The following is a 26,597-nucleotide window of genomic DNA, read 5'->3' as shown; positions in this document are numbered from 1 at the left end:
AACCTTATAACCTGCCAAAGTTTTCTGATTACCTAGTGGAGTGTTTTTGTACTAGCTCATCACAATAGAATTATATGAGTGGAAGAGATACCAAAAGGTGGTCCTTAGGCCATTTATCCACTGTCAGACTGACTATACTTCACCTTATCTATCTTAGGAAGTCAGTTACCTAAGGCAATCTTTTATAATTGTTTAATCTGCTCTCTTCTCTCACAGACCCTGGTTTTTATGTTCTTGTTTTGGTGAGGTTTTTATTTTTAAAGAAAAAAAACTTAAGTCACTTGATGGCAAGTACTGTTTTGTCCCTCGATGTTTAATCTGAATCTGCCTGTTGCATCTGAAATCCATTTAAATAAATGTCAGAAGTCATGGTCATACACTATCCTAGATTTGAAAGATGCTAGAACTTTAAGGAACCTGAGAAATCATTTAGTCCCAAAGTATAACAAAGGTCACATAGTTTTATTATTTCTTTCTCCAGTGCTTTCAATATTGCTAAACACTGCTGTTACTCAGTCTAAATTGGAATGGCCTGAGCAGTCTGCAGTGGTTTATCTTTATGTATTTAACTTATATGAGATTATTGGTGCATGTCATCTACTATAATTGCCCCATCTCCTAAAAATCATAGGAGAAGAAAGGTGTCCTTAATTAGGGCAATTAAAGAGGAATTGCCCAGTTGAAATTATTTCCTTTTGGTGACATAAGGTCAATAGTCCCATTAATTATGAATATGTTTATCCTCCTTTGGGCTACCAGGCTAATTCTGTTATGCCTGGGTATTTCCAGCCTCAGTTTTGCTCTCCCTGATAAAGAATATTGAACTTCCATTGCAGTGATGAATGCCTCATGAATAGCGGAATGTGGGCCATTTATACCATAACCAAGGAAGCTCATCCTGATTTGTAGCCATTGTGGAAAATGTCAAACAGTGATGAAGAAGCAATTGCAATCTCGTGCTCTTACTAAAGTATCCCAGGAGAGGAAACCAGGAGATGGTTCTGACTGCTTACCTATAGCTGGAGTTTGCATGTTAGAAGCTTTGCTGCCCTGCTGGGTCTGCAGCTGTAATTGGGGGTGGGCATAGTCTCATGGATTGTTAGAGAAGAGAGAGTGTGAGGGTAGGCGGTAAAGAGGGTGGGAGAGGTAAGTCCATGATAGCTGTCCTCAAGGACTCTTACACAGAAAATGCAATAAGTTTCTTCTACTTGGTCCCAGAGTACAGACCAAGAGCAGTGACTGGAAAGAAAAACTGCCTCATAATTAGAGCTCTTCTAACTCAAAATGGACTGCTTCCTAAGGTAGAGGGCTTCTGCTCAGTGGACGTCTTGCAGCAGAGGCTGAATGACCACTTGTAGGTCATTTGTTTGTTTTTTTGTAAAGTTTTGTTGTTTTTTTCTGACTCAAAAACTCTGGGTTTCTGAGGGTAGAGCAGAAAGGACTGGGATTCAAAAGTGTAAGTACCAGTGCTGGCTCTAGAACTTCCTGGCTGTGCGACCTTGGGAAAATGTGTTCATCACTCTGACCCTCAGCTTATTTATATGAAAAATGAGAATAACAACACTGGTCCTATCTACTCAGGGTTATTATGAGACTGAAATGAGGACATACGTATAAAATGCTTCATAAGTGTAAGAAAGGAAATTAATGTAATAGTAGGAAAAAACTGGGAAATTCTCTAAATACAAAGATTATGAATATCTCAGGAAGTAATTTGTTCCCCTTGCTAGAAGGCTTCAAGCAAAGTTGATTGACTGCTGGTTGGGAATGGTTTATCAATCACTATCAGTTTAAGGTTTGCAAAGTAGTTTACATATGTTATTTTATTTGGTCCATAATAGCCTTGTGAGGTAGGTTCAATTATTATCACTACAGACAAAGAAACTGAGTGTGAGAGGAAATTAATCAACTTGCCCAGGTTCCCACAGCTAAGAAAGTATCTGAGAAAGGATTCGAATTCTGGGCTTCTTGACTCCAAGTCTAGCACTCTAACCAATGTGCCACCTAGCAATGATTCTTGTTCAGGTGTGGGTCAGAGTGGCTTCCAAGTTACCTTCCAAATCTGAATTTCTATTATTCACTCACATAATTTCAACATATCTTAAGTACGTACTCTATAAAGAATATTGTACAAAGTTTTATATTGCATACAAAGACCATAGGATGATAGTATCATAGATCTAGGTATGTAAGGAACTTCAGGAGCCATCTAAGCAAGCACCCTTACTTTAGAGATGAGGAAACTGAGGCTTAGATGACTTGCCAGAGGTCATAGAAGTAGATAACCTATGTAGGTTTTGAACTCATATCTTCTGACTCCATAACCAGTTTTCTTTTCATTATAGTATGTTTTCTCTGTGAAATAAAGACAATAATTATCCTTAAGGAATTACAGTCTACCAGAATAACCAATATTTTATAGAATCAAAGAAATGTTAGAGTTGTAAGGAGACTCAGAAACCATATAACCCAATATATGCTAGGGCTAGAATTCTCTCTCCTCTGTCCCTGTGAGTGTTCAGCCATATCTCATTTGAATGCAGGTTCCTTGACAATAAGTACTTTTTGTTTGTTTGCCTTTCTTTTCACACCTGGCAACATAGTTAGCAATTAATTCATGCCTATTGATTTGCTGACTCTCCCAAAAGATCTCTATGAATGAAGAACTCAGTGTCTTTCAGGACATCTCATCCTACTTTAAAACGGTTTTGATTATAGGGAAGTTATTTCTTTATTTTATTTTCCTGGGACATCAAATCTCTCTACAATCTCCACCCATGTTCCTCACTCCCTAGTACCAAGCAGAGTCTTATCTCTTGTATGTTGCAGACCTTCAAATATTTGGTAGCAGCTGTCATTCACGGAATGGTACCTAGCAGCCAAATAGTCCAGGAAGTACCTAACAGGAATCCCTTCAATAAAATACTGCACAAGTGGTCCTATAACCACTACTTAAAGATCTCCAAGGAGGGGAAATCCACTATTTCTTGAAGCAGCCCATTCCAATGTGTGGCAGCTCTAATTGTTAGGAGGTATGTATGTGTGTGTCAGTGTGTGTATGTGTATGTGTTGGTGTATATGTATGTGGGGAGTAGGGTGGCGTGAGGGGGTTATATATGTGGGTGGGGAGGGTGTTTGTGTGGGGGTGAGGTGGGATGCAGTGTATGTGTGGGGACAGAGAGGAGAATGTATGTGTGGGGGTGGGGAAGGTGTATGTGTGGGGGTGGGGAGGGTGTATGTGTGGGGGTGGCTGTAACTACTCATTCTTCCTTTTGGGAACAAAAAGAGCAAGTGCAAACCCTCTTTCCCATGACAGCCCTTCAAGTACTTGAATCCCATTCCTCTTAAGTTATCTTTGCTTAGGACCAAACCCCCTGCTCCTCCTCCCACATCCACTGTCCTCATGGCTTCATTAGTGTGGTCGCCCTTTTTGAGTGCTTTCTGGCTCATCCCTATGTTTCCATAAAAGACGCCCTGCAGAAGTGAACGCAGCATTATGGACAGGGTCTGTCCAGAGCAGAAGAGCACCCAGTAACTGACTAGTAAGCATTTCTGAACCTGGAGTAGGCCATGAACTTTGTTTGCTAAATATATTGTCGTGACAGTATTTTGGACTAATTGGTTTCCTTTGTAATCCCTCGTATGTTAATTTAAACATTTAAAGCATTTAAACACATGATTCTGAGAGGGGTTCACAAGCTTCACCAGACTGACAGTCAAAGGGATTCATGAGATACAACTAAGGTGAAAAAACCCAGAGTTATTACCCTATCACTTCCTTATTCCTGGGAACTAGGTCTCTGTTAATACAACCTAAGGTCATATTGGCATTTTCATTCACTTGGAATACAATGACCAAAAGAATGACAGTGACAATGATCAGGAATACAATGACAAAAAAAAAGTTGGAAAGGAAGAAGAGAGAAGAGAGGGGAAGAAGGAAGGAAGGGAGGGAGGGAGGGAAGGAAGGAAGGAAGGAAGGAAGGAAGGAAGGAAGGAAGGAAGGAAGGGAGGGAGGAAGGAAGGGAGGAAGGGATGGAGGGAGGAAGGGAGGAAGGAGAGAGGGAGGAAGGAAGGAAGGAAGGAAGGAAGGAAGGAAGGAAGGAAGGAAGGAAGGAGGGAGGGAGGGAGGGAGGAAGGGAGGGAGGAGGGAGGGAGGGAAGGAAGGAAGGAAGGAAGGAAGGAAGGAAGGAAGGAAGGAAGGAGAAGGGAGGGGGGAGGGAGGTAAGGAAGGAAGGAAGGAAGGAAGGAAGGGAGGGAGGGAGGGAGGGAGGTAAGGAAGGAAGGAGGGAAGGAAGAGAGGAAGGGAGGGAGGGAGGTAAGGAAGGAAGGAGGGAAGGAAGAGAGGAAGGAAGGAAGGAAGGAAGGAGGAGGAAGGAAGGAAGGAAGGAAGGAAAGGAAGGAAGGAAGGAAGGAGGAAGGAGGAAGGAAGGAAGGGAAGGAAGGAAGGGAGAAAGGGAGGGAGGAAGGAAGGAGGAAGGGAGGAAGGAAGGAAGGAAGGAGGGAGGGAGGAAGGAAGGAAGGAAGGAAGGAAGGAAGGAAGGAAGGAAGGAAGGAAGGAAGGAAAGAAGGAAGGGAGGAAGGGAGGGAGGGAGGGAGGAAGGGAGGGAAAGAAGGGAGGGAGGGAGGGAAGGAAGGAAGGAAGGAAGGAAGGAAGGAAGGAAGGAAGGGAGGGAGGTAAGGAAGGAAGGAAGGAAGGAAGGAAGGAAGGAAGGAAGGAAGGAGGGAGGAAGGAAGAGAGGAAGGAAGGAAGGAAGGAAGGAGGGAGGGAAGGAAGAGGAAGGAAGGAAGGAGGGAGGGAAGGAAGAGAGGAAGGAAGGAAGAGAGGAAGGAAGGAAGGAAGGAAGGAAGGAGGGAGGGAAGGAAGGAAGGAAGGAAGGAAGGAAGGAAGGAGGAGGAGGGAAGGAAGAGAGGAAGGAAGGAAGGAGGAAGGAAGGAAGGAAGGAGGAGGAGGGAAGGAAGGAAGGAAGGAAGGAAGGAAGGAAGGAAGGAAGGAAGGAGGGAGAGGGAGGGAGGGAGGGAAGGAAGGAAGGAAGGAAGGAAGGAAGGAAGGAAGGAAGGAAGGAAGGAAGGAAGGAAGGAAGGAAGGAAGGAAGGAGGGAGGGAAGGAAGAGAGGAAGGAAGGAAGGAAGGAAGGAAGGAAGAAGGAAGGAAGGAAGAAGGAAGGAAGGAAGGAAGGAAGGAAGGAGGGAGGAAGGAAAGGAGGGAGGAAGGAAAGGAGGGAGGGAGGGAGGAAGGAAGGAAGAAAGGAGGGAGGAAGGAAGGAAGGAAGGAAGAAAGGAGGAAGGAAGGAAGAAAGGAGGAAGGGAAGGAAGAAAGGAGGAAGGGAAGGAAGAAAGGAGGAAGGGAAGACCCTTAATCTGAAGGAGATTTCATTTGCAGACCTGGGGGCAGAATACAGCATATGTACACAGAAGTACAAAGAAAACTGAGAAAGAAGACTCTAAAAACTGAGGGGATCAGATAAAGCTTCAGAGATAGAATGACAGCTGAACTGAGCCTTGAAGAAAGACAAAGTTTCTGAGAAGTAGAAGGTGAGGAGTTAGTGAGGAGAATGACTCAGGTGAATACATGAAAACTGAAGAATTTGATGCCCCTCCCCATACAATTTCATGTCAAGGCCAAACATCCTTGGCTCCTTCAATTTCCCTTTATAATTTAATAACTATTTCATGTATATTAAGTAACATGATGTTCACAAAAATACTATGAGGCAGAGCAGGTACTTCTATGATGGTGACACAGGAGGTGACCAAGTTCTAGGGAAATTCCAAGGAAGGAAGAGCCATTTCTAATTGAGCTAAGGTCTTTCCGGGTATGAGGTGGCATTTGGCCTTGGCCTTGGGGAATGGAAAGGATTTCAACAGGCAGAGGTGTCAAGGTGGGGGGCTCAGGGAATTCTTGGTGTGAAGATTAAAGTGAACAAATATGGGGAGGAATGGAAGCATAGACCCTCAGTCTCAGTTTTTCATGTCTTCTCCATCCTTGATTTTCTTTTTATTGTACTTAGACCCAAGCTTAGCTATGACATAGGACGTATGGACAGCAGGAGTGGAAGACTGCAAAAGTAAAGTGCTGCCTAATTAAAGGGCCATATCAAGCTGGAAGGCCTCAGAGATCATCTAGTTGAAGCCTCTCATGATTTAGATGTGATAGTTGACACACATTGAGAAATGATTGTCCCAAGGTCATTCACAGAGTGACAAAATAAGCATGTGACCCCAGGTCTTCTGATTCCAAATCCAATATTCTTTCCATTATACCATAGAGAGAGCCTTGAATGTGAAGTGAAAACCCTTGAGTTTTATTCTGTATCTATCAGTCTTCCCAGAATTATTTGGCCTACCACCAACTTTTCAAAAAAAAAAAATTGCTTAGCACCATCCTGGAAATCTGCTTTCTTTAACCCTTTAATGTTTTTTTTATTTGCATCATTTCAAAAAAATATAAAACATTAAAAAAAGTGATACAGCTTAAATTTAATAATGTATTGTACATTTGTGGGGAGTTGTTTTCCTGAAATGAAATTCTGGTGACATGATATTGCATCATGTAACCTTATAGCATATCACAAACAAGTCATTATGCACAGATAGTCCTGCCGATGCATGATGGACTTCTTGACAATGCGTGACATGCTTGCCTGCCAACGCTTGCATGTTAAGACCTATTGGCAGACTTGACCACTGATCATTTATAACTTCTATTTTGTGTGTCTATTTGGAAAATAATGTAATTACTATGACTTAACTCTGTTATACAACAGATGAAACATGTAAAAACAGTTTTTTTTCAAAATTTTCTTCCCTTCTTTTCTTTCCTTATGCTTCCACAGCCCCCTTATTTTTATTCAATGCCTCCCAATTACACCCAAGGCTACTACGTCCTCCATCATTCCAGCCCCCCCAGGGGGCAGTATTGCCCACTTTGGGAACCTATGACACATGTTCCCTATCTCAACAATACAGCATTTCTAACAAAATACTAGAGTGATTTTTTTTATACTTCCTGATTTCTCACCTGAAAGACTGATTTTTTTTTCCAGAATTGGAATTTGAACCCAAACTTTTACTCCAAAGCCAGTATCCTTTCAATTATACCACAGGGATGGCTTTGAATGTCAAGCTAAGGCATCTGAATTTTATTCAGTATCTAAATGCTTCCTCTTTCATCGGTAGAGCATTTTGTTCTAAAGAAATATTACAGCAATTTGCTATTGTTTCTTATGTTTGTTTCACCTAATAGATGTGATTACTGACTTATTCACTTCCTACCTGTATTTTAAGGAACACTGTGTATGCTCAGTGGAATGGGATTGAAATTGATATCGTGTAAGTCATGCTGCTGCACTTTATTCAGAGTGAATAAAAGGAGGGAGGAAATAAAAAAATTACAAAAAAAAAAGCTTTGTAACTTCAAGACGATTATTGTCTGCATGGCTATTTTCTAAGTGCATGCTTAGAAAAGGTGTCAGATGGGTGGCAGGAGGTCCAGATGAACCAGGCAAGGCAATGTACTTACAACTTAATGGGCGGGTGTAACACTTCAGGAGAATGGGACCCAAGTCTGGAAATGACATTAATTTGAGTCATTTTATTCAGTTGGATTACTCAGTTTTAACATAGGGAAAGGCAGAAGGAAGGAAGAATTTCCACTCAGGCTATTATTAACTGTCCATCATTTTGTGTTCCCAGCTGAGGGGGCCCTAGGAATGGAGTAAAGCTGTCCCTGATGATTAAATCAAAAACCTCATCATTTTTAAGGGTAAAGATGGCAGATTGGGTAAAACCACAGAAATTAGAACTAGGAAAAAGAACAATGAGGTCACCCAGTGTTCCCACTTTTAGTCACTTGTCTCATTAGAATGACTCTCACAACCTCCAAGGCTCTGGGAACCTTCACATTTACCCCTGACATTGTGACAGGATTATTCTCAGGAACAGACTTTTTCATTCATAATAATAGCTCACAGTTCCATAGCACTTACAGGTTCATAAAGTTCTGTGTTTGCATTCACCCTGTGAGGAAGAAAGTATGTGGATTACTGTTATCTCCATGTTGCTATTAAGGAAATGGAGTATTAAAGAGTCCAGTGACTTAGCCATTGTCACATAGCTAAAACAGGATTGCAAACAGAAGTCCCTCAATTCCAAATCTAGCTCTCTTTTGACTGTATCATTCCCTTCTACTCAATGAACTACAATGGCTGCCTATTGTCCCCAGGATCAAATATCTACTTCACCATTTGGTGTCTCAAGCTCTTCACACTCTGGCCCCTTCTTCTCTTTCCAAACAGATTCTTTACATATTATTCCCCTCCACTACTGCTGTAGTCTTACCACCCTGGCTAATTTTTTATTCTATTCTTAGGATACTCTATTTTCCATGATTATGCCTTTGCATTCACTGTCCTCCATACATGGAATGTGCTCATTTATCATCTCTCCCTTAGGATCATTGGCTTGCTTCTAGACTTAGCTCAAATGCCACCTTCAGCAAGAGTCCTTTCCTGATCCAAACAGCTACTAATGCTTTCCCTTCTGAAGTGGCCTTCCATATACTCGGTATTCATCTTTATATGTACCAACTTAGGGAAAAATGATCACCGCTATTGAATATAAACTCCTTGAAAACAAGAACTGGCTTTTTTTTAATATATATATTTTCTTTATATCTCCAGAGGTTCTTAAACTAGGGTCTGAAGACTCTACAAAGAGTTTATAGATAGATTTTAAGAGGTTTATTAATTTTTTGTATGTATGTATAATATATATACACATATATGCATATATAATATATAATGAATTTGTGTATATATAAATGTGCTTGTGAAATATGTGGTTATATTATACATACATGCATGTGTATATGTACATGTGTGTACACACACTTATATACACATACACACATAAATTCATGGACCCCCTAAAAACTATCTATCTATCTATCTGTCTATCTATCTCAATATAATTGATTTCCTTTGTAATCTTATGTGTTTTATTTCATGAATGTAAAGATAATATTCTGTATAGAGATCTGTAGGCTTCACCAGACCACCAAAGGAGTCTGTGACCAAAAACAGTTTAAGAACCCCCGACCTTATTAGTTCTAGCTGCTGTTCAAGAATCCTTCCATTCTATTCTTATATCTATCTCATTCCTTACAGAGATGGCTCCAAATATTTTGTTCCCTCCTTTTACCCTCAACTGCATTCTGAGGCCTCCATTTTCAATTTTTGGATAACTTTTGTCTTTACGTCATTGGTTTCTTGCTATATCTCTCCCTCTTCTAGCCTGAGAGCCATCCCTCATGTCAGAAAAGAAAAAAGAAAAAATAGCAGTTGAGTAAAACTAATCAATGCATCAACTGAGTCTAAAGGTATATGTAGCCATAGTCCCCCACCTTCACAAAAAAAGGAGAAGGGAGTTGCATTCTTACATCTCTTGAGAGGCAAGGAGGAAGGGGAGGAGGAGAAAGTTTTGTCATAATTATACAATGTTCTGCTTTTAGTTTCGTTTTTGTTCTTTCCATTAACATTGTTTAAGTCATTGTGCATATCCAATTAATAAACAAGCATTTATTAAGCACTTACTATGTGTCAGATAGCATGATATACTCAGAGAATAAAAAAGGAAAATAAATAATAAAAAAGCCTTTGCCCTTCAGGAACTTTATGTGGAGAAAATCATCCCTGCAAAAATAGTTATATCCAACATACATGCAGAGTGGAAAGAAGGCAAATATCTGGGTGAACTAAGAAAGACCTTTGGCAAAAGTTAATTTCTGAGCTCTTTTTTTAATTAATTCATTTTAATTTATCAATAATCACTTCCATAAACTTTTGAGTTTTGAATTTTTCTCCCCCTCCCTCCCCACCTCACTCCCCAAGATGGCATGCAATCTAATATAGGTTATACATATGCATTCTTATTAAACATATTTTCACATTAGTGATTTGTAAATAGGAATTAGAACCAGTAGGAGAAGCCACCAGAAAGAGAAAACAAAATGCAACAGAAGAAAAAAATGGCAAAAATATTCTTTGATCTGCATTCAAACCCCATAGTTCTTTCTTTGGATGTAGATAGCATTTTCCATCATGAGGCCTTTGGAGATGTCTTAGATCTTTGTGATGCTGAGAAGGGTTAAGTTTATCAGTATTAGTCATTGCACAATGTGGCTGTTACTGTGTACAATGTTCTCCCGGTTTTGCTCACTTCACTCAACATCAGTCCATACAAGTTTTTCTGAAGTCCACCTGCTCATCATTTCTTATAGCACAAGAGTATTCCATTACATTCATATACCACAGCCATTCCCCAATGGATGGACATCCTCTCAATTTCCAATTCTTTGCCACCACAAAAAGAGCTGCTATGAATATTTTTGTACATGTGGGTCCTTTTCCCATTTGTATGATCTCTCTGGGATACAACCCTAGTAGTGCTATTGCTGAGTCAAAGGTATGCACATTTTTATAGCCCTATGGGCATAGTTCCAAATTGTTCTCCAAAATGGTTGGATCATTTCACAGCTCCACCAACAATGCATTAGTGTTCCAATTTTCCCACATCTCCAACATTTATCGTTTTCCTGTTTCGTCATGTTGGCCAATCTGATAGGTGTGATGTGGTACCTCAGAGTTGTTTTGATTTGCATTTCTCTAATCAATAATGATTTAGAGCATTTTTTCATATGACTATAGATGGCTTTAATTTCTTCATCTGAGAACTGTCTCTTCATATCCTTTGACCATTTATCAATTGGAGAATGACTTGTAGTCTTATAAATTTGACTTAATTCTCTATATATTTTAGAAATATATCTATCAGAGATGGGTATCAGAGAGACTGGTTGTAAAAAATTATTTCCCAATTTTCTACTTTCTTTCTAATTTTGGTTGTATTGGTTTTGTTTGTGCAAAAACTTTTCAATTTAATGTAATCAAAGTTATCCATTTTGCTTTTGTAATGTTCTCTATCTCCTGTTTGGTCATGAATTCTTCTGTTCTCCATAGATCTGATAGGTAAACTATTCCTTGTTCTCCCAGTTTACTTATGGTATCAGCCTTTATATCTAAGTCATGAACCCATTTTGACTTTATTTTGGTCAAGATTTTGGTCTATGCCTACATTCTGCCATACTCTTTTCCAGTTTTCCAAACAGTTTTTGTCAAACAGTGAGTTCTTATCCCAGAAGCTGGGGTCTTTGGGTTTATCAAATAATAGATTACTATAGTCATTGACTACTGTGTCTTGCTTATATTTCTATTCCACTGATCCACCACTCCATTTCTTACCCAGTACCAAATAGTTTTGGTAATTGCTACTTTATAATATAAGATCTGGAGCAGCTAGCCACCTTCCCCTGCATTTCTTTTCATTAGTTCCTTTGATATTCTGGACCTTTTGTTTTCCAAATGAATCTTGTTATGATTTTTTCTAGCTGTATAAAATATCTTTTTGGTGATTTGATTAGTATGGCACTGAGTAAGTAAATTAGCTTAGGTAGGATTCATTTATTAATTATTCAGCTTACCCATAAAACTGATGTTTTTCCAATTATTTAGATCTGATTTGTGTGAAAAGTGTTTTGTAATTGTGTTCATAGAGTTCCTGGGTTTTTTTGGAGGTAGACTCCTAAATATTTTATAATGTCTACAGTAAGTTTAAATGGGATTTCTCTTTCTTCTCTTGCTGTTGGGCTTTGTTGGTAATATATAGAAATGCTGATGATTTATGTGGATTCATTTTATAGCCTGCAACTTTGCTAAAGCTGCTTATTATTTCAAGTAGTTTTTTACTTGATTCTCTAGGATTCTCTAAGTATATCATCATGTCATCTGCAAAGAGTGATAGCTTTGTTTCTTCTTTGCCTATTCTAATGCCTTCAATTTCTTTTTCTTCTCTTATTGCTAAAGCTAACATTTCCAGTACAATATTGAATAACAGTGGTGATAATGGACATCCTTGTTTCACCCACGAACTTACTGGAAATGCTTCTAGCTGTCCCCATTACATATAATGCTTGCTGAAGGTTTTAGTAGATGCTATTTATTATTTTAAGGAAGACTCATTCCTATGCTTTCTAGTGTTTTTAATAGGAATGGGTGTTGTATTTTGTCAAAAGCTTTTTCTGCATCTATTGAGATGATCATGTGGTTTCTGTTGGTTTTGGTGTTGATATGCTCAATTATGCTGATAGTTTTCCTAATATTGAACCAACCCTGCATTCCTGGTATAAATCCTACCTGGTCATAGTGTATTATTCTTGTGATAAGTTGCTGTAATCTATTTGCTATATTTTTTTTAAAATTTTTGCATCTATATTCATTAGAGAAATTGGTCTATAATTTTCTTTCTCTGTTTTGACTCTTCCTGGTTTAGGTATCAACACCATATTTGTATCAAAAGAATTTGGTAAGACTCTTCACTTATTTTCCCAAATAGTCTATATAGTATTGGAATTAATTGTTCTTTAAATGTTTGATAGAATTCACTGTAAATCCATCTGGCCCTGGAGATTTTTTCCTAGGGAGTTCATCAATGGCTTGTTCAATTTCTTTTTCTGAGATGGGGTTATTTAAATTTTACTTCCTCTTCTGTTAATCTGGGCAATTTATATTTTTGTAAATATGTATCCATTTCACTAAGATTGTCAAATTTGTTGGCATATAGTTGGGCAAAATAATTCCTAATTATTGTTTTAATTTCCTCTTCCTTGGTGGTATTCACCTTTCATTTTGATACTAGTAATTTGGTTTTCTTCTTTCTTTTTTTAATTAAATTAACCAAAGGTTTATCTATTTTATTTGGTTTTTTCATAAAAAGCTCTTAGTTTTATTTATTAGTTCAATAGTTTTTTAATTTCAATTTTATTAATTTTCCTTTGGTTTTCAATATTTCTAATTTGGTGTTTAGTTGAGGATTTTTATTTGTTCTTTTTCTATTTTTTTTAGTTGTATGCCCAATTCATTATCTCCTCTTTTCTATTTTATTTATGTAAGCATTTAGAGATATAAAACTTCCCTAAGAACTGCTTTGCTGCATCCAAAGTTTTGGTATGTTGTCTCATTATTGTCATTCTCTTGAATGAAGTTATTGAGTTTCTATGATGTGTTGTTTGACCCATTCATTTTTTAGGATTAGATTATTTCATTTCCAATTATTTTTTAGTCTATCTTTCCATGGCCCTTTATTACACATAATTTTTATTGCATCATCATCTGAAAACAATGCCTTTAATATTTCTGCCTTTCTGCATTGGATTGTGAGGTTTTTATGCCCAAGTACATGATCAGTTTTTGTGTATGTGCCATGTACCACCAAGAAAAAAGTATATTCCTTTCTATCCCCATTCAGTTTTCTCTAGAGGTCTACTATACCTATTTTTTCTAATATTCTATTTACCTCTTTAACTTCTTTCTTGTCTATTTTGTGGTTAGATTTATCTAGTTCAGAGAGGGGGAGTTTGGGGTCCCCCACTAATATAGTTTTTTTGTCTATTTCTTCCTGTAACTCCCTGAACTTCTCTTCTAAGAATCTGGATGCTATACCATTTCACACATATATGTTTAGTAGTGATATTGCTTCATTGTCTATGGTGCCTTTTAGCAGGAGGTAGTTTCCTTCCTTATCTCTTTTGATTAGATCTGTTTTTGCTTTTGCTTTGTCTGAGATCAGGATTGCCACCTCTGCTTTTCTTACTTCAGCTGAAGTATAATATATTCTACTCCACAAGAGTGGTAGAAAGTGTTATACGTGGTCTGAAGAATGAAAGATAATTCACAGTTTAATAGATCTGCAAGGTTTCCTGAAGAAGGTGGAGAAGGAAAAGGAAGAAGCCTTTATAAAATGCCTACTATGTGTGAAGCATTGTGCTAAGCTTTTAAAAAAATGTCAGCATTTAACTAGGCCTTAGAAGACAACAGTAAGATGCCATCCAGGCTCTTTTTTTCATCATGATTTTCAGGTCAACCAATAATTTTTAAATTGTCTCTCCTGTATCTGTTTCCCAAGTCAGTTGTTTTAGCATTGAGGTACTTTACATTTTCATCTATTTTTTTCATTCTTTGGTTTCTATTTGACTTATTCTCTCTCTCTCTCTCACAGAATCATTAACTTCCACTCGCCCAATTCTAATTTTTAACAAATTGTTTTCTTCTATTAGATTTTGTACCTCCTTCTCTATTTGGCCAATTATGCTTTTTAAGGAGTTGTTTTCTTTAGTGTACTTTCTCTCCAGTTGGCCAATTGTATTTTTTAAGGACTTGTTTTCTACAGTTAATTTTTGTCCTTCCTTTTCCAAGCTATTGACTCTCTCTTGCATACTTCTCATTTCTTTTCCCAATTTTTCTTCTACCTCTCTTATTTGGCTTTTAAAATCCTTCTTGAGCTCTTCTAAGAAGGCTTTTTGGACTTCAGACCAGTTCATATTCCCTTTTGAGGTTCCAGATGCCAGTTTGTTGACAATGTTGTTCTCTTCATAATTTCTGCCTTAATCTTCACTATTCCCATAATAAAAATCTATAATACATTTCCTTTTGCTCATGGTGTTTGCTTATTTCCTGGTCTTTGAAAAGATTGAGCTCTCCTGGGGAGCAGTGGGCACTGACCCAAGCTTCCTGTATTGGGAGCCCAGGGCCTGGTCACTGGCTTTGTGTGCTGGGGTCTCTGATGCTGGCAGTTTGAGGTTGTAGGGTTCTGGCAGCTTACGTGGAGTTGGGCTGGAATCAGTAGCACTGGAACTGTAGGGGTAGGATTGGATAGTCTGGCCCCTGGAGGTTGCCTGCTCACCCAGGCTTTTCCTTCTTCAAAGAACTGAGGCATTTTAGAGGGTAAAGATGAGGAAAGAGAAGCTTCCAGGCATGGAAGACAACTAGTAAAACGGCTCAGAATTGGAAGATGAGGTGTCATGAGTGAGATACAGCAAATGCTACCATACCCTAAAAGTTTACTCCATCCTTGCATTGTTGTTGTTCATCCTTCATTCTTGAAGAGGACCAATGATATTCTGAGGGCAATGTCTTAACTCATGAATTGAACGTGAGTGGGGTAGACCTGGGGAAAGTCGTCAGCCTCATTCTCTCTTTCAGAGTCATCTAAGTCCAGTGTCAAGACAAAGGTCAAGATGACTGGCTATGGCCCAGGATATAGTGAGTGATACCCCTGATTATATCACTCCAGAATTTCAGTCTAAGCCTCCAGCCTCTCCTGATTGGCTGATTCCTCTCAGAACCTACACTTTAAGGAAAATGTCCACACCAACCAAAGGAATGAAGATTCCTTTTCCAGGCTGCACCCAGGTTCTACCTGCTTCCATTTTGCTACTATGTCCTTAAGCTAGGTATCTTACACACACACACACACACACACACACACGCACACACACGCACACACACACACACACACATACACACACATATACGTTTCTACTTCCTTTCATGCATTACCTACCTTTATTAGAATGTAAGTTCCTTGAGGACAGAAATTGTCTTTCTTCCTGCTTGTATTTGTAGAACCAGTTCTTAGTTCAGTGTTTAAAACATGATGTTGATGTTGTTGTTCATTTCTTTCAGGCATGTCTGACTCTGTGACCCCATTTGATGTTTTCTTGGCAAAAATATTGTAGTGGTTTGCCATTTTCTTCTCCAGCTTATTTTACAGATGAGGAAACTGCAGCAAACTGGGTTAAATGACTTGCCTAAGGTCACACAACTTGTAAGTTTCTGAGGCCAGATTTGAACTCAGGAAGGTAAGTCTTATGACTTCAGTACAGGTGCTCTATCCACTGTGCTACGTAGCTGCCCCATTTAATACATCTTTGTTGACTTGAAGAATACTGGAAAGGTAGGGGGGAAAAATCAATGTACAAAGAGTTTCCAATAGCAAATAGAGAAGTTGATGTTTGATTATAGAGTTAATAGAGAGCCAGTAGGGTGTCTATTGAGCAGAGAAGTGACATGGTCAAATCCATGTTTTGGAAAACCACTTTCACAGTTATTTGGAGAATGCTTTGGAATGGAAAGACAGAAGGAAAAGAGATCAATTAGGAGGCTTTTGCAATAATACAGCAGACAAGAGATGATGAAAGCCTGAACTACAGTGGTAGTTGTGTAACAGAAGAGCAGGTAACAGAGATGATGTATTGTTGACATAGAAATAATAGGATTTGGCAATTGATTGAATATATTGTTTTCCTTGTTCTGCTTATTTCTCTTTGAATCACTTCCTATGAGTCTTCCTGTGCTTCTTTTTCTTCTTAATATTCATCATTTTTTATGATTCAATAATAGCCTATTACCTTCAAGGACCTTTATTTGCTCTGACATTCCCTTACAATGGGCATCTGCTCTATTTCTAGTTCTTGCTATTTTACAATGGCCCAGCCCCCATACTTAGAGCAGATGATTAAGGCCTCCTAGTTCATTGAAGAGATCCAAGTCATCTGATAGAAACCCTCTCATTTCTTTTCTATTCTTTAAAACTTACTCTGACTCTCCTGAAAATTACTTTTTTAGCATCTCTGACTTCCCAATCACTCAGTCGAAGGGTCTTTATTTTTTTCTTCAATCCTAGTCTTTCTTGATGTCTGTCTACCTTCAAATACCATTGACCAGTCCCTCCCATGGTATACACTTTTTTCCTTTCCTGACTTCTAAGCATTGTTTTTTTCTTGTTTTATCTTACCTCCAATCCAATCCAGTAAATATGTATTAAATGCCAACCATGTGCCACATACTCTACTAAGTGCTGAGGATATAACTAATAAAAAAGAAAGACATTTCCTACCCTCAAGGAGCTTACAATCTAAAGGGGAGATAACACACAAAAGGAGACAGGGAAGTGGGTAGAGAGGGGGAGACACAAGGCAGCATCTTATTCCTTGGAACTGAAACCAGGCAGAGCAACAGATGTAAAGTGGAGTTAGCTGAAAGTCAATTTTTTCCCTCTATAAAGGAAGGCATTGGGAAGAGTTTAATACGCTGAGAGAGGTGGTGTTGATCAAGACTTGAGTCAGCAGCAGGTGGTGAGTTTGGAAGCGATGGGTTTAACTTGGGAGGGAGATCTTGTTCTGCAGAGTTGAAATTAAGCTGAGCACCAGATGCAAAGTAGAATGAGCTAAGAATCCACTTTCTACCATCTATAAAGGAAGGCATGCCTACCGACTAATAATGAAGCATTATTTCAGCACTAGTATGAAAAATGTATTCATGGAAGCAGCCTAACATAGAGAGTAGAGAGCCTGAATTGGAGTCAGGACATTTGGTTTTGTCATGTTTCTAAAATATATATTATCTATGTGATCCTAGGCAAGTCATTTAAACTCAGTTCATCAGAAAATTCTAGAAGACTCTAAGTTACAGAATATTTCCATGTTATTATTGTTAGATCTACTTCCACACTGGGAATTCTATTCACTGATGAACAGAAGCAGGTAAATAAAAAGAATGCATCGGGGAGCAGAGGGTGGGAATGGGAAGACATTTTAGGAAGTGACTGCAATCATACAGGCAAGTGGATAAGGAGTGCTTCCATATTGGGTGATGGCTATGGGGATGAGAAAAGGAGGCAGATTTGAGAGGTTTAGGAAAGGTGGGAAGGAGAGGACTTGGAAACTGTTTAAATAAGATATGCAGAAGATAGACAAATTAAAGGTGACATCAAGATTTCAAAAACTGGAATGAAAGCTGGTACCTCAGTAACAAATAGTGAAATCAGGAAGATACAGCATTTATTAAGTGCTTACTATGGGCCCAGAATTGTGCTAAGTGCTTAGAATATAAATACAAGCAGAAAGAGAGTCCCTACCCTTAAGAAACTTTCTTTCTAATGTGGGGACAATGCATAAAGGTGAGTGAAGGGAAGGTGGGAGTGGGGCATGGTACCTACAGAGGCCAGAGAGTAGAAATACAGAGGCAGGAGAAGGTCTAGGAGAGGAGTAAAGGAGTGAGTATGGCTTGCTTGGACACTTTCTCAAATGGAAGCTCCAACGACAGACTCATTGAGGTTTGTAGGAGTGAAAGAATCTGCCAAAGGGAAAAAGCTGCAGGTTGCAGGCATCCTAAAGGATGAGGAGGCTTCTGCTACACAGTGGAGAACCCCAAAAAGTCCAAAGCCGAGTTAGTAGTGAAGTGAAAAAATGTAGCTTTAAGGGAGAGGTATAAGGCTTAGTTTGAGATACAATAAGTTTGTGGTTGTAGCATCATAGATTTATATCTGGAAGGACCTTCAGAGGTCATCTACTTCCACCATTTTGTTTTATACACAAAGAAAGTGAAGTCCAGAGAGTCACTTGCTCAAGGGCATCCAGACAGGAAATGCCATTCAAACCCAAGTCCTCTCATTTTAAATCAAACCCTTCTTCCATTGTACACACACTGAGTTTATTTCAAAAGAAAGTTGGGAATTCAACAGAGGGACTGACAGCACTAATCTACATCAGTAATTTGAGAGGACTCAGTTTCAACCTGACTTCCCACTGCCCCCTCCCAAAAAAGTCTTTGAAAATGACAGGTATCTTTAAATGTCTGTAGGCCAGGGATAGGCTCTACTTAACCTGGGCTCTACCTCATGGCCAGAGCAACTCCTTTGCTGAGGCAAAGGCCCCATGAAGTGTTAAAGTGAGGCGATAGGACTTTCAGCCAATCTTATCAAGCCCCTTCATTTGAATGTCAATAAAGTATTCAAAAGTAGTATCAGCATTCCTTGAGAGAAGATTCTGGGCTGGCAAGCAATATCTCTAATAGAGGAGGTGGAAATGGGAGCAGTAGAACTTCCATTATCCAGATTATATCACAAAGGATTATGTGGGACGGAAGAATGTTTCCAACAAATAACAGTGATCTCATCTTTTCCAAATATTGCAGATTTCAGTATCTTCAAACCATGTAATTGCATGGAAATTAGTTCACAGAACAGAAGGAATGAATTGGGAGTTAGAAGGCTACTCAGTAGCAAATATCTCTTCAAATTCCTATAATGAAACTGACTGACAATAATAATGATGATACAAATTATTACATATAGTAGATAGCATGTATTATATATTAATGGTTGATAATAATAAAAACAATCTTTTAGAATGTTTTATAATGTTTAATACCTATGTGATCCTGGACAAGTCACTTTATCTTCATGGGCCTCAGTTTCCCCATTTATACAAGGATAAAATTGGACCAAATGACCTCTAATATCACTTGCATCTCTAAATCTATGATCTCATGAACCTATAAATGTTCTAGCTTACAAAGAGAGAACAATGAATAGAGAGCCAACCTCAGGACCTGAGTTTGAGTATTGTCTCTGATATACTGGATATGTGACCCTGGGCAAATTATTTTAACTCTCGATGTTCTAGACAACTCTCTAAACATGGTTTCTCAGGCTTCTTTGGTAACCTTATGATGTCATTTTTGATGTTTCGATACATAAAATACAAAGAATTATGGAGGAAACCAGTTATATTGAAATATAGCTCTCAACATATCAAAACTAACAACAAAAAAGGCTCACAGACTCTAGATTAAGAACTCCTTTCCTAAGAGTATACATTACTGAAAAGACATCAACGAATATTGGTACAGGGAATTTTCTTACCTAGGAGTTTACTATGCCATTGAAATCACAAGTCTAAACTCTATTCCTGTCCTCTCCTCATAATAGCCCTGCGATAGAGGTCCTGTAAATCTTATGATCTGATGATCCCCATTCTACAGGTGAGTAAACTGAGTGAGGTAGACAACAAACAAGTGAAATGTCTTACCTAGAATTAAACCTAGGACCTTTCATGATACAGAAGGAGAGCTAGGTTTGGCTTTAGAGGGCCTGGATTTGACTTTTGTCTCCTCTTTTTACCACCTGTGGGATGTTATGTACCTTGCCCTCCTGAGCCCAAGTTTCTTTCTTTCTAAAATGAAGGGGCTGCACCAGATGATTTAGACATCCATGTAGGGATGGCTCTACATCCTATGATTCTATAATTTTGGAAGTAGTGATCCAATACTCAGAAAGGAAAATGGTTTCATGGATGGCCATTCATGCCTGGTATTTACTCAGTGGAAACTAGAAATACGAGGAAGAAGCTTGGAAATAGCCATGGCAAAGATAACAGGGAAGGTGGTAGCCAGCAGTGGTACTGATAAGAACATGCTTGCCAAAAGACTATTTTATGGAGAACTCACACAGGGTTAGTGTTCACATGGTGGTCAGAAGAAGCAATACAAATACACTCTCAAAGTTTCTCTTAAGAACTTTAGGATTAATTGTGTGATGTGAGAGACACTGGCACAGGACTGCTCAGCATGGCGAGGGCTCATCACAGAAAGTGGTGTTCTTTCTCTATGAGCAAAGCAGAACTGAAACACCTCAAAGGAAACGTGAAATATACAAAGTTAGAGAATCCGCCCCAAATGTTCACATGGAATATTTATCCCTGACCTGTGGTAGAAAATTCCAACCTCGTGTTGGTCTGATCAGCCACAGTCAGACATACTGAAACTTGAGTGTAGCATAGTGATATGTTACAGCAGGACAACAGCAAGAGGCGCACAAAGGGCTTTATTAGTGTTTGTGAATTCTCCTGTTCCAAAAGCATCTAAGGTGGCTAATGCTAAGGTATTGTTATCCTTACTGAAAGAAGCAGGAGGGGGTGGTGTCTAGAATGCTGGCCCTGGCCTCAAAAGGACCTAGTATTCATCCCTGACTCTTATACTTGTATTTGCACTGGGTGGTGCAATAGACAGAGTAAGGAGTCACTGGACCTTAGTTCAAATCCAGCCTCAAACATTTACTAGCTATGTAATTAACTGTGTAAGTCACTTAACCTCTGTTTGCCTCAGTTTCTTCTACTGTGAAATAGCATAATAACAGTACCAACCTCCCAGGATTATTGTGAGGATCAAATAAGATAATATTTGTAAAGCACTTATCACAATGCCTGGCACACAGTAGGTGCTATATAAATGCTTGTTCTCCTTCCCCCTCTGTACCTCAGCTAGGACCACCTGGTATCTGTTAATTAGCCTATTTCTATTTGAGTTAGTAGAGGGTATTTCCAAATCTAATTTATGATGAAAACAGAGATCCAGAGGGAAATATATTCAGAAATAACTTGCCTGATGTCACAAAAATTACAACATTAACAACACAGATGATTTTTTGGGAGGAAGGGAAGGTGAAGTCCAGATTTGTGATTTCATAAAGATCATTCTGGCTATTAAATTCTTTTAACCAATGCGTATCACAACTGGTCTGCAAGTTATCTTGGTGAGTTTCCCAGAGCATTGACAGACTAATTGACTTGCTCAGGGTAAAGGAGCTAGTATTGATCAGAGGCAGAATTTAAATGCAGGTTTCCCTGAGATTAACATATGTAAAGAACTTTGAAATCCTTAAAGTGCCATATAAACATAAGCTGTTGTTGTTCCTGTCTATCTACTGCACAAACACACCTCTCAATAGCAGTGACAATTATTTAAATAGCACTTTCAGGCTTTAAAAGTTATTACCATTAGAGACAGACCCAAGACCTGAACCCTATTCTCTTCACTCCAAGTCCATCATTATTTTTAATAGGTAACATCTTAAAGAATCCCCAGTTATCACCGATGGTTTCTGGAAAAGCTCCCAAGGAGGATACTAGTGAGGAGGTGATAACGGTTGTATCACCTTATAGATGCTACATGGGGAGCTGACATCACCCAGTTGTCTAGAAGATGGGCAGGAGAATGACTCTAAAAATCATACTCAGGTTCCATGGAAGCTAGAAAATAATTTGTTGAGAAGGATTGCTAAGTCTTTATGATCACCAGTGAAATATGAGTCAGCAGTATGACATGGTGGCCCCAAACTCTAAATAAAATTTAGGCTTAATTTATAGACACGGAGCATCTTGAATGAAGGAAGTGATAATTGTATTGTAATCTGACCTGGTCACATCCCTTTTGAATTATAACATCTAATTCTGGGTGTAGTATTTTTAGGAAGATCGGACAATAACCAAACTATGTGCAGATTATACATGTGTGTAATAAAAATTTAATGTTAATCAACAAGCAGTTACCAAATGCTACTATATTACATACCAAACACTGCTAAATTCTGGAGAAACAAAGAAAGGCATAAATATGGTCCCTGCCTTCAAGAAGTTCCCAGTTCTAACGTGGCAGACAAAACACAAATAACTATGTACATAAAAATATGTAGACAGGATGAACTGGAACTGATAAACAGAAGAAAGGCTTTAGACTCAAAGAGGCATAAGAAAAGTTTCTTGCAGAAGGTGAGATTTTAGCTGATGTTTGAAGGAAACCAGGGATGCCAGAAGTCTGAGATGAGGGGGGAAATCCAAGTAAGAGAAATAGCCAATGACAATGTGGCATGGTAATAGGATCCTGAGAATTCCTGTTGGGGCCAGGTGAGAGACCAGCAGAGGAATACAAGACTCAAAGAATGGTTTTGGACTTCCTCAAATGGGAAATGTTCTCCTGGTTCACCTTTCTTTTTTGGAATTTCGAACTCTTTTCAAGATTCATTTTGTGTCGTTTCCTCCATGGTGCCTTTCCTGTTCTCCTATTTGGTAATATTCCCCCCACTCAACCCTCCAGTGTATCTTAAAATACTTTGCATTTTCTTATTGGTTTACATTTTGTTTTTCCAGTGGTAGAATAGAATGATAGCTCCTCGAGGATATGGCATATTTAGGTTTTTTATCTCCAGCAGTATTGATTTTTTTTCAGGACAAAGACAAGGTTTATCTGTCATATTAGTCAGACTCTTAAGGAATATGCATGTCTGTGAGGTATTGGCTAGATTCTAAGAATCTCATCAATGGCTAGATTATAAAAATCTAAGTATCTTAATGGAGACAAGGTAGACTTTATATACAGAAAGACTGTGGGAGGGATTTAGGAGTGGCCAAGTAGTTTGGGATGACTGAAGGAAGGGTCCAAGAAGGATCTGGATGACAGTGGCCAGCAATCTGGGGTGAACAGAACTCCTTGGACCTGGACCTCATGGCCAAGGAAGAATAGAGCCTAGCTAGGATTAAGGGTGGGAAATGGGTGGGAGCCATAGGGAGGTAAGACAAAGGAAAGCCAGGCTAGGTTAAGTGTAACAGAATTGGGAGATCGAGTGCAGCCACAAGGAAAGGACAGTTGATAAGATTGTAGCCCCAGCAAAAGCCAGAGATTTGCCGTGTGGGAGAGTCCAGGGTTTTTTCCTGTCTGGAGTCCAGATCCCAACCCCATCATTCCCCCCTCAAACAAATGGGACACAAATTCTTTTGGTGTAAGGAGTGAAGGTCTCCGTTTCTGAAACTGCTTCCTGCTGGAAAGGGGCATAGAGCTGTCCCTGCCTCAAGTGGGTCCCAAAGAAGAGGTTGACTGGGACCGAGAACAGGCTGCATCCAGAGAACAATTGGGAGACATTGGGGTACCCGCTGTTTGCTACCAACTATAGGTGAATGGCCTGACAAAAAAGACTACAGGGCCAAATGAGAGGATAAAACATCCTTAGCTCTGTTTGGATTCAGATAATTCAGTTTTCCAACCATGCAGTATCAAATCCACCTCATAGCCAGACTCAGGAATAGCCAGGTGGGTAACATTCCCTTTCAAAGGAACATAATGGGGAAACTGAGCCAGGAGGATCTTATCTTAGACTGAGGCTAAAATTGTCCTCTCCACTTTTCCCAATGCAGACTTCCTACCAGTATCACATTCTCTGAGTAGCTTGTGTCATTTCTCTCAGATGGTGGATTATGGATTATTGATGGCTTACGATCTATCAGACAATTCAAAATAAAATCCTATGAGCTTTTACATCAAATAGCACGTTTCACTAGTCACAGTTGAGTAAAAACTTTTCCAGGATTTACATCTCAAATTTAAATTTGTCCTGGTATAAAAAGCCAGTCATTAGAGATTCCTATATAATTGCAAATTCTTAATAAGACAAAACCTAAACAAGCTTTTCGGCAAGTTTACACATTAAAACAATAACCAACAATATCAAATTATTTTAGCAGTAACCAAATTGTGAGAAGTTGCTTGACATAACTGATACAGAAAGTTCACCTATTTGAAACTTGAAACAAACCCGTTACCAATCAGGTGACTTCATTATTTTGTTAAATGCATTTCCAAATTACTTTACACAGAGAATCAACATTTCATCATTAACAGTTAAAACTACAACTTTAAGAGAGCGTGCTCATCCAAGTTCAAAGGCCAGCCTCTTTACCTTGAGCAGGATGTGCTAAACCTGGGTGATGCTTCCAGGCAAGGTTGCCCTAAGGCCAAGGCCATTGCCAGTGGGGCCCATGCTGTAGCTGCTTCCCCTCCCCACTCCTTCCTTTCCTATGTGGGGGAAGGTGAAATCAAAGGTGAGGGGTAAAGGGTGAAACTCTCTTCTCTTATGACAGGGGTTAACAGATACCCTCTTGACTCAAGGGAAGGGAGTGATAGAAAGGAGTGACCAGGATTGTAAGGAGGAGTTTTAAAACTCCTTAATGATCAACACAAAACCTCCAAAATCTGCCAAACTTTTTTGTAGCTGTTCCAACTTTTTCCTGTAACCTCCATGAAGGAGGATTCGGGGGTGTAGAGGGAAGGGAGTAAGTAAGGGAGCCAAAAAAGCAACTGCAGTTTTCCCCAATTTTCTAGCACTGAGAGAATTAACAGAATTGCTCCTACACTTCCAAATAGAGCATCCGTCCTTGTCCTCTATGCTGTGGAAGGTGTACCCAGGTCCATTGCCTCGAATCAGCCCAGTGGACCAAGAGCCTGAGAGCATCAGGTCAAGTGCGAGACAGCCTCATAACTACCTGCCCAAGCACCTCCAAGCCCTAGGGCTTGGAGTGACCCCACTGCAGAGCAAGAAAGGAAGGAAGGGGGAAAACTGAAGTACCTTGCAGTCTTGGCTGCAGAAGAATTTGGGATTTGTTAGTTATTCCTGGTGCAGGGATCCCTATGATGAGGTCTAGAAGTTTAGGAGTGCTGGGACTCTGAGATCACTACACGTGGGTCTTCCCTGAAAGAATCGGACCCAAGCCTTCTTTCAGCCAAAGACAAGTTTATTAAAGATATCTGTCATATCAGCCAGACTCTTAAGGAATCTGCGAGTCTATGAGGTATTGGCTAGATTCTAAGAATCTGAGCAATGCCTAGATTACACGAATCTAAGCCAAAACAGTAAGTATTTTTAAAGTATTTATCAAATTTAATTCACTTCAACCTAACATGGACCAGACCCAGTATTAGGGCCTATGGGCATACATAAAGAATAGAGAGATGTGGTCTAACTCTCTCTTGGAAGTTATTTAGTGTCTTGAAGCAAAGCGCTGATCACTAGCCCTCGTCAGAGCTATGGGACCGCTGAATTCCTCCATGGTACAAGAACTTCAACACAATTCTTCCTGGAAAACAAGGAGTAAAGGAGTACTATTTAAAACAATGGCTTTGGGTATTTTTATAAGTGAATGTGGTTATCTTAGGATCATTATTTTGTTTGTAAGGTTCATGAACTATCTCTGTTTTTGAACTGCCAACTAAGTATACACAAACATAACAAAGTATAAAATAAGCAAGATGAGAAGACAGTTCACTGATTGTGGTGAGTGGTGAAAAGGGGAACTGAGGATATGAAGAATGGTTCACAGGTATATAACCCTGAGCCTCTTGACTTCATTAGTATATTTTAGAATCTTTTAGCTAATGCAACCTACTCTATTAATAGAAGGAACTACACTCTGCCCTCCTAAAGTGTTTATTCATCTCTCTACCTTCCACCATATCTTCTCCATAGTAGTTACTTTGTAAATATCTGGTTGAGGAAAGAAGGAAGGAGGAAAGGAATTAAAAAAGGGGGGGGGGGAAGGCTACTGTCTGGTAGGAAGTTTCTGCAAAATAGAGTAGAATCAATTTTCATCTTTCCAAGGTTGTTAGAATGTAGTCTTACCCCAAATCTTTGAAATCATCTCATTCAACCCCCTCATTTTGCAAATGAGAAATCTGAGCTTCAGAAAGGTGAAGAGACTTGGTCAGAGCAGCACATTCAGTCAGTAACAGAGCTGGTATGAAAGTCTAGGTCTTCTAACACCAAAACCAGTGCTCACATTTTAAAATGCTTACAGATTAGTGTTAACACCTTAAAGATCACCTAGTTCAGTGCTCATCATCTCACAGATGAGAAAATTGAGACCTAGAAATGTTATCTAATGCACCCAAGGTCACACAGATTGTAGGTAGCAGACCTGCAATTTGAAGCTAAGTCTTTTTATTCTCAAGCTAGTGGTTGAAATCTTAGAATTTTAGAAAATCTTGAAATCTTAGAATTTTAGAATGATCTAGTCCAACTTTCTATTGATACAGGAATCCTTTGTGCACCAACCCAGAGATCATTTAGCCTTGCTTGAACCTCTCCAGCATCAAAAAGCTCACTATGAAAAAATCTGCCATTTATATTCACTAACTCTTCATTTTGTTAATGTTCTTTCTAATGTTTTGTTAATGTTCATTCTAATTTTTTTTCTAAGAAATAACAGAATTGGTCTAGAAGTGGACTTACCTATTTATAACTGCCTCCTTCATTTGCTTT

This window comes from Phascolarctos cinereus, unplaced genomic scaffold, assembly GCF_003287225.1.
Source record: "Phascolarctos cinereus isolate Bilbo 61053 unplaced genomic scaffold, phaCin_HiC Scaffold_726;HRSCAF=1367, whole genome shotgun sequence".
Taxonomy (NCBI): Eukaryota; Metazoa; Chordata; class Mammalia; order Diprotodontia; family Phascolarctidae; genus Phascolarctos; species Phascolarctos cinereus.
Note: the sequence above shows the minus strand (reverse complement) of the source record.